Here is a 13,133-nt window from a genome sequence, read left to right as displayed (position 1 = left end):
GAAGGATCTTGACTAATGGTGTCCAGGGAGATCAGATCCTGCCCAACTGCACATTGCTGAAGAGGGACTTCCACAAAACCAACCAGCCAGTTTCCTAAAAGCGTGCCACCTGAGTCCCTCACAGACTTGCTTGGCTTTACCCTTCTAATCTTGCTAGCAGGAAGGCAAATCTGATTGCAATTAATCTCACGTGACAAACAGAGAAGGGAGCCAGAAAGGCAGAAGGGCTTGCTGAAAGCAGCAGTGAGATGGGGCAGCAGAGCCAGGACGTGAGCTCAGCCTCACCCGGCTGGGATCGCACTGCTGGGCATGGCTTCAGGAACAGACAGGCTGTACCTCCCCTTGCAGCTGTGAATAAAAACACCCAAACTGCCCATAAAGCAAGCACACGTTCTTTTTTTTTTTTTTTATTCTAGTTCTTCCCCTACTTTATCACTACCAGCATATTCATGCCACTGTCACAGATGAGTAAGATTCAACGTAATTTATTGTGTTACACTGCTGCGAATGTCTACTTCTCCTACGCAGCCACGTGCTCAGCAGCTCTCAGCTATCTCCCACCAAAAAGGAAATATTTTGGTAGAAAAATGACACTTGGCAAGGCTTGGTGCCATTGCGCTCACCAGGCTGAACTGGGGTTAAGGAGAAGGGTGAACATAGGGGAAAGAATAATATTGCTCTCAGCATGAGATCTCATCTTCTATATCCACGGCAGTATGAATAGCTGCTAAGTGCTGCTGTGAGGAAAAGTATATTCTTATGCATATTTATATATATGCATAGAAATAATTTGAGAAACAATATATCACCATGTAATACAAAGTAAATTGATGTATATTTTCAGAGGCAACACAGGCTGGTCTCATAATACCTACGCTTGCATTGAAAAGACTATGGAGGGTAAACTGCTTATCATACTCCTATTAACACTTTACTCTTCTTCTTTTAAGGAATGGTTTTAAACTGCTATACTTACTGCTTTTTACATTTCACTGTTTGTTTTAGAAGGTAAACCTGCCCTCGAATAATAGATTACCCCATCTGAAGTGGTGCAAAGGTTAATGCAAAGATTTTTTGCTCTCATTAAGCTGCATTAGCCAATATGATGGCTTTTTCTAAAATGCAGTTTCAATGGTTCTGCTATTTCAAAATATGTTTGACTGTTTTGCTATCTTTTTTTTGAAGCTCATTATTTCCCAGCTGGGAATAGAGCAGACTGTGGGCTGAGGCAGCTGGCAGATGGACGGGGAGGAAGAACTGCCATCCCCCAACAGGCTTCACCCACACTTGCTGGGGAATTGCTTTCCTCAAAGCACAGCCCCAATATAGGTTAGCTGGAAGCAACTCATTTTAAAAGAAATCTTATGATACCCAGTGTTAAGAGAAATGCAGTCAAGACTTCTGAGATGTATTGCTACATCTCACCCCACTTTAAAGCAGTAACCCCCCCCCCTACAATACATAATAGATTAAAAAAAAATCTATCCCAAATGAAGACTTTAACTGTTGTCCCTCCTCATGTTTCCTTTTCTTCTTATGTCTTGATCTATGGATATTCAGAACTAATTGGAAAACCCACTCTGCTGATTTTCGTTTTGGTTTTGGAAGGAGGAATTCATCAGATATTGACAGCATGGAAATACCAAGTACTCCAGCCAAGTTTTTTGAGGGGGCTGAAGAAGGAAGTCCATCCAAGCACACTCGTTTAGACATCTGAGAAAAGAAGTCAGAGTGAACTTTTGAGTGATGAGACACAAGGATTCACAAGGGCCATCTTCACTCGTGCTATCTACAGCAACAGCAATAAATAGTTTTTTTTTGTTGTTGTTGTTGTTGTTTTTCTGATCTTCCGCTTCAGACACAGTTTGACTATGCAGCTGGAAAAGCCAGTGAGTCTCTTCCACATATGTGCTCTGTATTCCAAAATATACAATAAAATGTTCATGGTGCATATGGGACTTGGCTGTGCAATCGCTACGCAGGCAGCAAAGCAAGGGGCTGGACCACCAGGCTGGGCCATAAATACACTGCTGCTGCACCGGGGCTTTAGTTTTGGCTGCAGCTCAGAGTCCTGCAGAGCACACCCCCACCGGGACTCCACATCCCCTCCAAGTGAGCCCTCACTTGACTGCTGCAAACTGTGGTGACAGTTCAGAGAGTCACAGCAAAACTGACACAGCAAAATTCCCCTTTCACTGCCATTTACCTCTTAGCTTAAAAGAACACAAATTCACGTGCCTTCATTGACACCAGCTGCTATGAATGACTAAACCCCTATGAATGACTAAAATTCATGACTTTTCCTAGACATTTCTCCTGTGGTAAAGTTGGCATGGCTAAATTATGGTAATTATTTGCTAATGACAATGTTTAGGCTCGCAGTAGGACTGTGGACTTAAGAGCTTCCATCTGTCCAGCCGGAGGGCAGCAACTACAGCACCTTAGGTGAGTCGTTCATTTCTCTGTGGCCGCAGTGCTGTTGCTGGCTCTAAGTAACCACTTCCAGCCCACAGGAAAGGCACAGCACATCCAGGAGTCCTTCTGGGACCAGCAGAGATTCACCGTGACAATATTCACTGGGTGATCACAGTGAGTTATTGGAGTCATCCTGCGCTGCACTGCATTACACTTCCTCAACCAAAAGCAGCCTCCTCTCTACGAGAAGATCAAGCATATGAGCTAGGTCCACAAACAAGCACTGGGTCCTCCAAGGCAATTTCCAGTTCGGCTCCAGGAGGGCTGTAGTGCTGTGACTGACTGCTCCCCTGCATCCAAATGTGCTGGCACGGCACTTGTGTTCTGTAATTTACAGGGCCTGAGGCTTTAAATCCCTTAGGACAGGAGACCTCTTTTAGCTGGGGTTATACAGAGGGCATAATAATAGCCCTGTGCCTAGCACAATAACGGCCTACCACGTCTACTCATTATTACTGATGATCATGTTACGGTGTTATTAGCAATTCTCTTTATGCCAAAATTTCTCCAGAAAGCAGCTGGATGGCAGAAGGCACTAAAAACTTCCCCTCCGCTATCCTACCCTGTGGCATGAACAGGTAACGCTAAATCCCTGTAAAAAATGCCCAGCTCAGGCATCCTTCCTTCTCTCATTAAAAGGCACTTTCTTAGGGGGAGGTTAATTATTTAACGAGCTATTTGATTCACCTCCTTAACCCACTTTGCTTGGTCTTCCGCGGCTGGCTGCCCTGATGTTCCCCATGCTGCTCGTGCTGTGAGGATGCCGGGCGGTCCCTGGTGGGCACGATGCTCCTGCACCTGCCGAAGTCTGCTGGAGGAGGCTCCTTGCAGCACAGCTAGGGGGAGAGAGGCTGGCGTGGCTGCACATTTCCCACCTGTATCTCCCACCAATAGCCCTTGCTGCAGTGGCGTGTGGTCAAGAAAATACAGTTGCCTGTATTGGGAGCCTCCTTCCTGAGGCACGGACTCTCTTTGTTGAATTGCAGCTCTACATCCCACGTGCTGGCCTCTGCCCCAGCCCAGCCCTCCAGCACCCGCTCTGGTTTTAAATTGCTTGAAAAAGATCCCGCAGCATTTTCTACCTTAGCAGACACCTCTTTCGTAAGTCTTTCTTGATCAGCCTCAGCAGATCCCTATCAAGTGACTTTGCTGCAAAAAGACCATTGTCCGGATGTTTAGAGCAACTGTCTTGCTGCTGGCTCTGTGAGCGCTGGTGTTCGTGTCCAACACAGAGTTAGAGGGCTGACTGGGTAAAGGACTGCCTTTTAATTTCAAGAGAAACCTGTGGTTTCAAGCAGGTCGGTGTTGAGGCCCCCCCAGGATAAATTAATTTCTGAGCTGGACGTAAACATATTTTCTAAGCCAATGCACTGTATTCTACTCCTGCACATACTGTAAAAATTATAGAAAAGGAAAAAAAAAAAGCTTTAAAGGGCAATTATAGACCATTAAGCATACTTTAGCAAGACAGCATTATGCCTAAAAGACAACCAGAGTCCCATGAAGGAACCAAGGGAAAAATTAACAACGTCGGCAAGAAAGCTCAGTGCTGTGGAAATCAGTCATTAGCAATATGGCCGTGCTGCGGTGGTTCAGCAAAGCCAGCCGGTCCGATCGCCATCCTGCTGGTGCTGACCAATTTCAGGACGTGGCTGGTCATAATGACTTGCAGTTTTCATCTCAGTACTGTAGGGTACATCCCAATCACTCTAAATATTGCTTGCCTGTAAAGAAATATCATACCTGAATAGTGGAAATAAACTCTTACCCGCAAGGATTTTAAGACGGACCTTTACAGTATTTAGTTATATTTTCATTTGAAGCCCAAGTTAAGGCTTATAGACTGTTTTTAAATAAAAGCATGTTTACTGTAGATGGTGAGAACATTTGTTCCAGCTTAGTAAGAGACAAATTGACTTGATTAATGAGTACCTTGCTGGAATACTCACTTTAATCAGAAGCTTCATATCAATAGTTTTAATATATCAAACATAAGGAGAAGTAGAGATCCGATGATTGCTTATTAGCATCATTCAAAGTTTGTCTGCTTCTGCCCTCCAAATTTTGCTTCTGTGCAATAAAGAATTTCTTGGCTGATATTATCCAGATATTATTATAGGCTGAAATAATTCAGATATTATTTTATTCAAGGAGCTTTCAGGAAAGGAGAGCTGATAGCTAGTGGAAAGGTCTTACCTGTATTTCTAAATGGAGCATTAATACTTTGTGTTATCTAGGGAAACTCATTATATTGTTGGTTCCTTGAGTTTCCTCAGAGAAACCAAATACATACTTTCCTCCTATGTACCGTGGAAATTATTTCATCAGTACTTGTAAGCAACAGAAATCTTCAATGAAAGGTATGACACATGTGCTATTTCTTTTCTCTGTAGAAATTTCTTGGAGCATAATGCTACGAAATTAAATTTAAAATAAGTCTTGCAATTTTGCTTCCGGGTGAAGTATATTTTCCTGACGTGGCTCCGTTTGCTGATGCTGGGCCCACGTGTCAGCCCCAAACTGAAATAAATTCACAGTACCACCGACAATATGGCTACCTCTATTTTTAGGACCAGTGTAAGCAGCCAGCGGGCTGAGCTAGCCACACATAACGTAAACCTCCCTTCCAGCTGCTGAGCTCATTAAAATTTCACGTATAACACTGTAAGATGGAGCCCATCACTTTTCCTGCAAAGGCCGAGCCACCGATGCTGAGTGGCTGCCTGTTTGATGCTGTGTCTGTCTGTGGCACATCACGTACGAGGTTACACCTCTGTGATAGCCCATCAGCTGGAGCCATAATCATCCAAAGGTTTTAATATGCTCTGAGGACTGTTTTTCAGGCACTCTCCTCTCTGTACAACTAATGGGCTCAGACAGCTGCATCTGTAACGAGCGTGCTCTCATTAGAGTATTATCTCAAGGTAATGTTCAGCGAATTTACTTTTCTGATGTGTTCAAAACTCTGAAATGAAATCAAAATATAAAAGAGCACAGTATGGCTTAACACATTGCTGTTCCTGCCGTCAGGAAGCCCTGTGGCAGTCATAGGAAAAATGTCTTACAGAAATTCCCAGGCCCTCATTCCTAGGGACCTTAGTGAGTTGTGTGTCTTAACTCAACTACACATTCAGCCTGTGGGAATAAGCTCCACACATAAATACATAAATATAAAGGGAATTATATATGTGTCTGTATAATACACACACATACACACAGTTTCAGGACCCCTTTCTATTTGAGATGTAGGCATCAATCCATTGGTTGCCTTCCCCAGTATGCTCAGCTGCTAACGATCAGAGATAACATACCAGCTTTTCCTGAGAGCATGCTTGAACTCTCATTATGTTTGGGGCACAAAAGACTTCTTTTGACTGCTGAACTATGGAAAAGATCAAGCTTTAGGGACTTTCAACATAGCAACTTAGGACTAGCTTCATGGCATCAAAGCAGTGGTCTACCTGAAAGTGCCCCAAACCAGATGCCAATAGGGAAGAGTAAGTGGGTATTCCCTCTGGGCACCCTCCCGAGGTCTGTGGAGCAGAGAGAGTCCCTTTAACTTGCTTTGTAGCCCCTCTGCCCTACAACAGGTTCAGGCTGGGATGGATGAGGATTTATTCACAGATTCAGCTTCTATGACCACATGAATCATTCAGGGTTTACTGACAACCATTAAAACCAAGTGAGCTAAATGTTTTTATCTTGTAGAGCTGTCCTTAGGGTATTTAATTAAAAATAGGCTCCTGACCAAAAGAATTTCATCAGATTATTTCTCATGAAAGCATTTCTGTGAAAGAAGGTAATTGCTTGGAAAAGACTTATCCCATGGCATGTTCTTCTATTATAAAAGCTGTTTCTGCTTATATTCCAGGTATTCTGCCAAGAAATGAAGGACCATAGCTGGGTATATATATATATATATTTTTTCCTCTGTATAGTATTTCAAGATAATATGACAAGCATTTGACAAAAAACAGTTTTTGCTTGCCCATTAAAGCAGAAATTAAACTCTTGGCTATCATGGGAGGTTTGATGACCAGGTTAAAATTAAAAAAAAATAAATCCAATCCTAAAAAATGGTGTTGGTAGAAACACGATTATAGGTTTTTCAGTTTCTCTTGCAATTTAGTCACTTGTCCATGAGAACTTCTTGGTTTCCACCCCCAGAGATACTTCAGCACATACATGGAAAGCTACTTCAGCGTTCATTAACGCATTTCTCCCTTAACACACCTGTGAATTGCTTTTATTCTCGTGTCTATAGCTAGAACAATGAGGCCCAGAGAGAGTGGCCCCTCCGCAGCCACAGGAGAAGTCTGCACAGCACGACAGCCATCTTCTCCAGAGTCCAAAGATAAGATGTTAACCACCTGCTGGAACATCCCCACTTGCTGCTGGCCAGCCCTGAAGCCTTATTCCTGCAGCTGAAAGCCCAAGCTATCGTCTTCACAGACTACAATGCCTTACTAAAGTTATTATTCAACAAACAGGATTCCCATTCCACACCTAATTCTGGCATTTTAAATTCTGTTTTTATGTTACAATTTAATACATGTAAATTATTTTAAATTAATATATTCCAAGATTTTAATATCATGTATAAGCCAAAAAGGAATATATTACCATTATTTTTTTTCCTCTAACTTTACCATTTTTAAAAGCATTCAGTAATGTTTATGAGCATTATTGAAACATTTTTGGTGAGATAATGAAAGTCATCTGGTAGATTTGGTTACATATAACATATTATTAAATATGCTTTACAAAACATCTAACACAGCCTTGCATTTTTTACTTGGAAACAGGTCTTTTGAAAAACTTCCCCCGGTTCAAATTACCAACAATTAAGATCTCATAAGCCAAATGCTTTCAATTGTACTTGCCCAATCTTATTGTTTGTGATTCTGCATTTACAGCAAAATCTAACCAGGTTTTGGGACACTTACTGGAAACTTAGCTTTCCCCAAAGTTGTTCATCCATGATTCTGTCTTACCTAAGGAAGGAAGAGCAAAAGCAAAGCACTGTTGTCATTCTGTTCTCTGCTTGTACCACATCAGCATTTTGTCGTGCACTAGGAGTGAGGTCCTGCCTCATTCGTGAGGGAGCAGCACGCTCCTCACACTGATTCAAAGACTGATTTGTAGTTGGCTACCAGCAGCAGGACAACCAAGAAAAAGCTCAGACCTTGAGGATAAACCTAATTAGGGGGAAGGAGTGCATTATTCCAGCAGTCCAGAATGGCTTTACTTCTGTTTGGGGCAAACTTAAGGCCAGTTATCTTCTGTATGTGCTAAGTGTACAGAGCAGACTACAGCTTCTTATGCCATGGGTTCTGCCATGAGAGTTGAGCAGTTCATGCAAGGGGATGACTTGTCTTTCCTACAAACTAACTGCTGTAGAGCTGTTTGACAGCGTAATTCAAAATAAAATTGGGCAGCTAGGTTTAAACAAGAAGGGAAAAGCATTTTACAGGAGGTGCAATGAGTGCCGTACTTAATTGCCTCGCTGGTCCAACTTGCCCGCATCAGAATCTAATGCAAACTTGCTCTCTCTCTTTGCATTGGTGTCAGCCTGATACGATCCATGCTTTTTCATACTTGTTCTTCGATAACATTCTTTCTGATCAAAAAAAAAAAAAACCTTGCTCCTTTGCCCCCAAACATCAGCAAGGCTTTATCTTTTATTAATCAAACATAGCGCAGGTGACAACTTGGTTTGCCACCTTGATTTTGATAGAAATACCAGGATGGCCTTCCCATTCCCCCCAGCCCACCCCCTCGTTCTCACCAGCTCCTCCACCTCCTCTGGCCAGCGAAGGTGAGCAATGGGTCCCTGGACTAATGAGCTGGTCCAGCACCTGTTTCACTGCCTTATTGTCCAAATAAAACTGGTCCAATGTCTCTTAATGGCAAGGGAATCAGTCACCCAATTTAATGAGAGAATATTTTAACCTCCTGGGGGACATGCCACTCAGAGACATTATTTTTCCCTTTTCCCCAAAATATAATTAACCTCTGCAAAGTGTGGAAAGCATAGACCCTGTGCACTGAAGCTTTTTTTTTTTTTATTTAATGAAAAATAAAATAAACACACACATCCCTCAACCCTTGGTGCACCTCATTATGTTGAGCCCTCTACTAAAGCTGTTCTGGGATATTAGTACTAGCACAGCCTTGCCCTAACACAGTGAAGAAATGAGATGTCACAACCTTAGAGGTATGGTGTGCCAAAAGACACCACACTACGTGTAACAGCATGCCCCTACAACGTTCACCTCCATTTAGGAATAGACTGACCTTTTCAGAAGAAAGAGGGCCATATACAGACGTTGAAAATATTAATAATAATAATTAAGGTGGGCTATTTAAAAGCACAGCACTGGCTAACCCTGCTCACACCCAGAGCCCTGGCACAGCTGCCCTGTTGGCTGGATATCCTGGGCGCAGACCCACAGAAGTCTTGAGGTGGTTCAGGCGCACAAGTCCTAACAATTTGTAAGTGATGCAGGCATATTTATAACACTGCCCTCACTCCCTTGGGCCAGTTTCCTCCCTCATTATGCCCCAAGAGCTCAATCTGCCCAGGTGTTGTGGCAGAGACGTACAAGAGTTAGAGTAAGCACTCACCTGCTGCTCTCCGGAGCGCAGCAGGGTGGATGTCAGACCTCCCTCCTGTGTAATTCAGTATCTGTGGGTTCAGCTCAGTTGCTTTAACCAGGGACTAATCCATCACCGACGCTTGAGTAACAGCACAGTTATTCCCAAACATTTGGTGTGTTTTTCTTCCCCTGGTAAGAGACTTTTACAGTCTTAGCTGGCCCCTTGGCTGACATAATTCTGTTCAAGCCTGGAATAATATGTTCTTCACTAAGTTTGTCATATAATAGCCTCTACAACACTGAAGCAGATCAGTGTCCAGTTTCCCTTATTTATCCCCCCCAGTACAGTGCCTTTGTATAAACCACGTCTTTCATCATTCCTCATTTGACAACAGTAACTTTATTCACCACGCTGAGGAGGAAATGTTTTATTTGCTCCACATAAAGCAAATATCCCAGAGAATTATTCCTTGATTAAGCATTAAGAAAGAGGGTAATGAAAGATCTTGTTTCACTGGACAACTAATTACACCTGTTGGGCATGGCAGCCTAAGAGTAATGCAAGCAAACACAGCGATGCAGTAATTCCCCTCGGGATATGCCACACACAATTCTGCAGTGAAGTCAGCTGAGACTCTCTTGGTCAAAACGTCATTAGTGACATTAGGAAAATGCCACTGCCTGCTGATTTATGCAAAGTCCAGGGACTCCTCAGAACTAGAGAAAATGTTGCCTGTGAATTTTAAGTACAGCAAAAATATAGTTTCATATTGTTTATATGAGTATTTTTGTCGTTCCCACTCTTTGCCCTAAAAAGAACAAAAATAAATCTTGATTTTTTACTTGATGCAGACACGGAACTAAGAATATAATTATTACACTGGAATAACGGACTTTACACTACAAGGTTGACAGAAGATTAAAAACTTGATTTTTTTTTTGGGGGGGGGGTCGTTTGTTTGTTTCTGGTTTGTTTTTAAATTAATACCATGTACCTCTCCAGAGGATATATGTCTGAGTATAGTGCTCTTTATTCAGCTCCTGAAGCTTTAAACAGAGGAATGTCTCTTTCTTTTTTCAGTTTCCTTTGAATGCCATTTACCCATGATCTGTTAGGAATAAAGCATAATTAAATAAATTTCTTTTGCATGGTGTTAGTATAAGCAGAATTAATATATTTGATATGGGAGTTACCAACCCAACCTGCCTTTTAATTATGTTTTGTTAGAATTACCCCATGTCATTGGTAACAGTTATGTCAGGTTTACATGTCAAGGAGAGAACCCAGCTCCAAATGACATTTTTTCACCAAACCAAAAATATAACAGTTCTGTAAATACACTACTGAGCAACTATATTATTATATGTCAGATGCAAATGTCTGTTTGTAACTCTTGAGCAAATAAATGCATTCTTCCCTAATAAAATTATTGGATGTGCCACTTAGTTTATGCACAACTTGCTCATACTGCTTTAATTTATAACTGATAGCCCTCTGCATTGTGTTCAGATGAGATAGTATTTGGGGGATACAGACAGGAACTGCATATCACTTCATTCTGCTCTAACAGTATCTGAATTGTTTAAGGGAGTGGTCACCTTGACAAAAAACACACGCAAATCTGATCCAGTCGTGGCATGTGGAATTCCCTTCTAGAGACATCAAACTCATCAGAAGCTATGTAATTAGCATCACTGATAATTTTTTGTGTTTTTTGGGGGAGGGTTATTTACACTTTTATAGAGTTCCTGTTAAGAGCTCTCCTTAACCTGCTAGCAAAAGTAATACACAATAAGATTGTGTGCATGCAAAACTACAGTTTTCTGATTTTGTCAGCTAAATCCTATTTCCTCCGAATCTTATGATTTTCTAATTAGGTTTACTGCTATGGTAAATTTTCTCTTTTAATTACTTTCTCTCTACATGGCACACAAACATCAGTGAAAAGCCCAGTGTAGAGAAGCTTTGCAAGCTATTCTAAGAAAAAAAATGAAGATGGTCCAAGATCCAGTGAAGGCAGTGAAAAGCCTCCCTTCCTGCGTCCTTTGGGAAGGGCTCCAAAGGGCAGAACAAGGTGCTGCCAGACTGCCCACTCACAAAGGTCTGGGCTCCAGCTTCTGTTCCTTGCACAAAAAGGTGGAAAATAGCGGGTAACACCTCTGCTCCATACCCATGCACTCCCACATGCAAGCCCAATGCATTTATACAGCCACATATATAGGTGCTGATATGCGAGCCCTGTTCTTAGAGACTCTCACTGTAGGAAAATGAGAAAATAAACTACTTAACTGTGCAAGTAATTTCAGCTGGAGCCGATTATCCGTCTGCTAATGCAGTGCAGCCTGGAAGCTTTGCCAATGACAGATTAAGGTCAAACAAATGATCATTCCTAGGAGATGCGCTCCTCTTCCTAAACGTGTTTTTCTTTTCACATGTTGCCCTACAGTGAAATCAAAGAGCCAACAATTATGTTGTATTAGCACATGTTTTGAACTGAAGGTACAGCAAGTTCCTACAGTAACTCTGGGGTCCAGACAAGCCAGACAGTGTTTATAAGAAAGACAGACCCTGGTCTAAAGAGCTCAAAGGCAAGACAGACAAAGCGGAGGAAAAACTGCAAGAAGACAGCATTGCTAGTTTATTTTACAGTAGCACAATAAAAGCAGACGCCTTGTGGGAACAGGGCACTAGGTGTGCAGACACTTAAATAAGAGCAACATTAAAGCCTGCATCCAGTGGTAGGGTGAGGCCGAAACCCCTCTGTGATATATGCAGGGATAGTTTCCCCTGACCTGAATTTATGCCAGCTTGTTTTTGCAGAAGCACTTCTTCTAAAAGGCCTTTAGAGATCTCTGACAACCCCAGCCTGAGCAGCTGGGTGCGCTCACATATACTGCATACAACTGAAAGCAAAGTCTTCCTATGGAAACTTAAGCAAAGCGAGTTATAGGCACTGCTAGCTCTGCGGCCTGAAATATGAAGAGGTCAGACAGCCTGGTGATTAGTAGTGTTCAATTTTATGACTAAAAGTTTGCAGAGAAAGGTAATTCAGGCTCACATCAGGCTGGGATGCAGGCCCTGAGTACGAAGCAGGCAATCCTCATCCACTCAGGCACACTGCTTTTCAGCTCAAGCGTTGTGAATCTTTGCACCATCTGTCTTGCCTCTGACCATGAGAAAACGCTCTTTTCTCCCAGCCAGGGAGCAGGAGATGCAAGCTGAGGACGGTCACGCCGACCTCCTTTTGCAGAGCACCGCAATGCCTCCTGACGGGGGACGGGTGCTGCCTGGGAGCCGGGTACCTTACGTAAACCCAGCATCCTCGCGCCGGTAATCCACAGATATCTCCCGAGGGCTTGTGTAACGGGCTGGTGGGGTGAGGCATCCACAGGGCCTCCTCCCAGAGAAGCTGCTTTACACAGAGGGCAAGGGCCTGCTCAGTGCACCTTGATGCAGTGGAGCCCTGCGGGTGTCCCCACAGAGGGACCACAGCACAGCCTGGGTGTGCAGAGTTGGGGTTAGAAATGGGTTGAGTTGCATTTCTGAAGGGGGAAGAGGATGGTAGGTAAAAACAGGAGTTTGCTGAAAATGGAGACAGTCTGGCAGAAATTTTAGGTTTTCTTACATTTTCATTCTTTCAAGGTAGTGCACAAACTACTTTAGTCCCCATCTCTCCTTAACTTTTATATTCCCTGGTTTAAAAAAAAAAAGGGAAGGAGGGGAGGAAGAATAGGAAAAGTGGGGCCTGAAAAGCCTGCCTTCTTAAAGAGAATAGTTCACTGTGAAATACATTTTGTCACATACAAAGAAAGCTTTTTCAAAGGAAGTAAAACATAAAAACGGGTCATAAATGTCCACTGCTTTACAGTACACTGCTGCTGGAAGTGCTTAGGACATGGATTTTTTCAGTGCATGTGAGGTAAAGAAACATATTTAGATACCTAACACGTGCCTAATTGCTTCTATCTTTCCCTTAGGAACTATACAGCACCTATATTTTACTATTTCTCTGTAACATGGATATGCTTCAGCTGCAGCAGCGAATGTTCAATACTTTT

At 42.6% G+C, this 13,133-nt stretch overlaps 1 long non-coding RNA gene across 1 annotated transcript; it reads left to right on the top strand.

Annotated features, from left to right (window-relative positions):
* Nucleotides 1-3,355: 3,355 nt before the first annotated feature.
* Nucleotides 3,356-8,269, top strand: LOC308191196. The gene is made up of 3 exons (XR_013947794.1): nucleotides 3,356-5,972; nucleotides 6,347-6,379; nucleotides 6,740-8,269. It is a non-coding gene; the product is annotated as an uncharacterized lncRNA (long non-coding RNA).
* The last annotated feature ends 4,864 nt before the right edge of the window (nucleotides 8,270-13,133 follow it).

The sequence above is a fragment of the Anser brachyrhynchus genome, assembly GCF_964034855.1.
Source record: "Anser brachyrhynchus genome assembly, chromosome: 2".
NCBI lineage: Eukaryota > Metazoa > Chordata > Aves > Anseriformes > Anatidae > Anser > Anser brachyrhynchus.
Note: the sequence above shows the minus strand (reverse complement) of the source record. Positions and strands in the feature narration are given on the sequence as shown.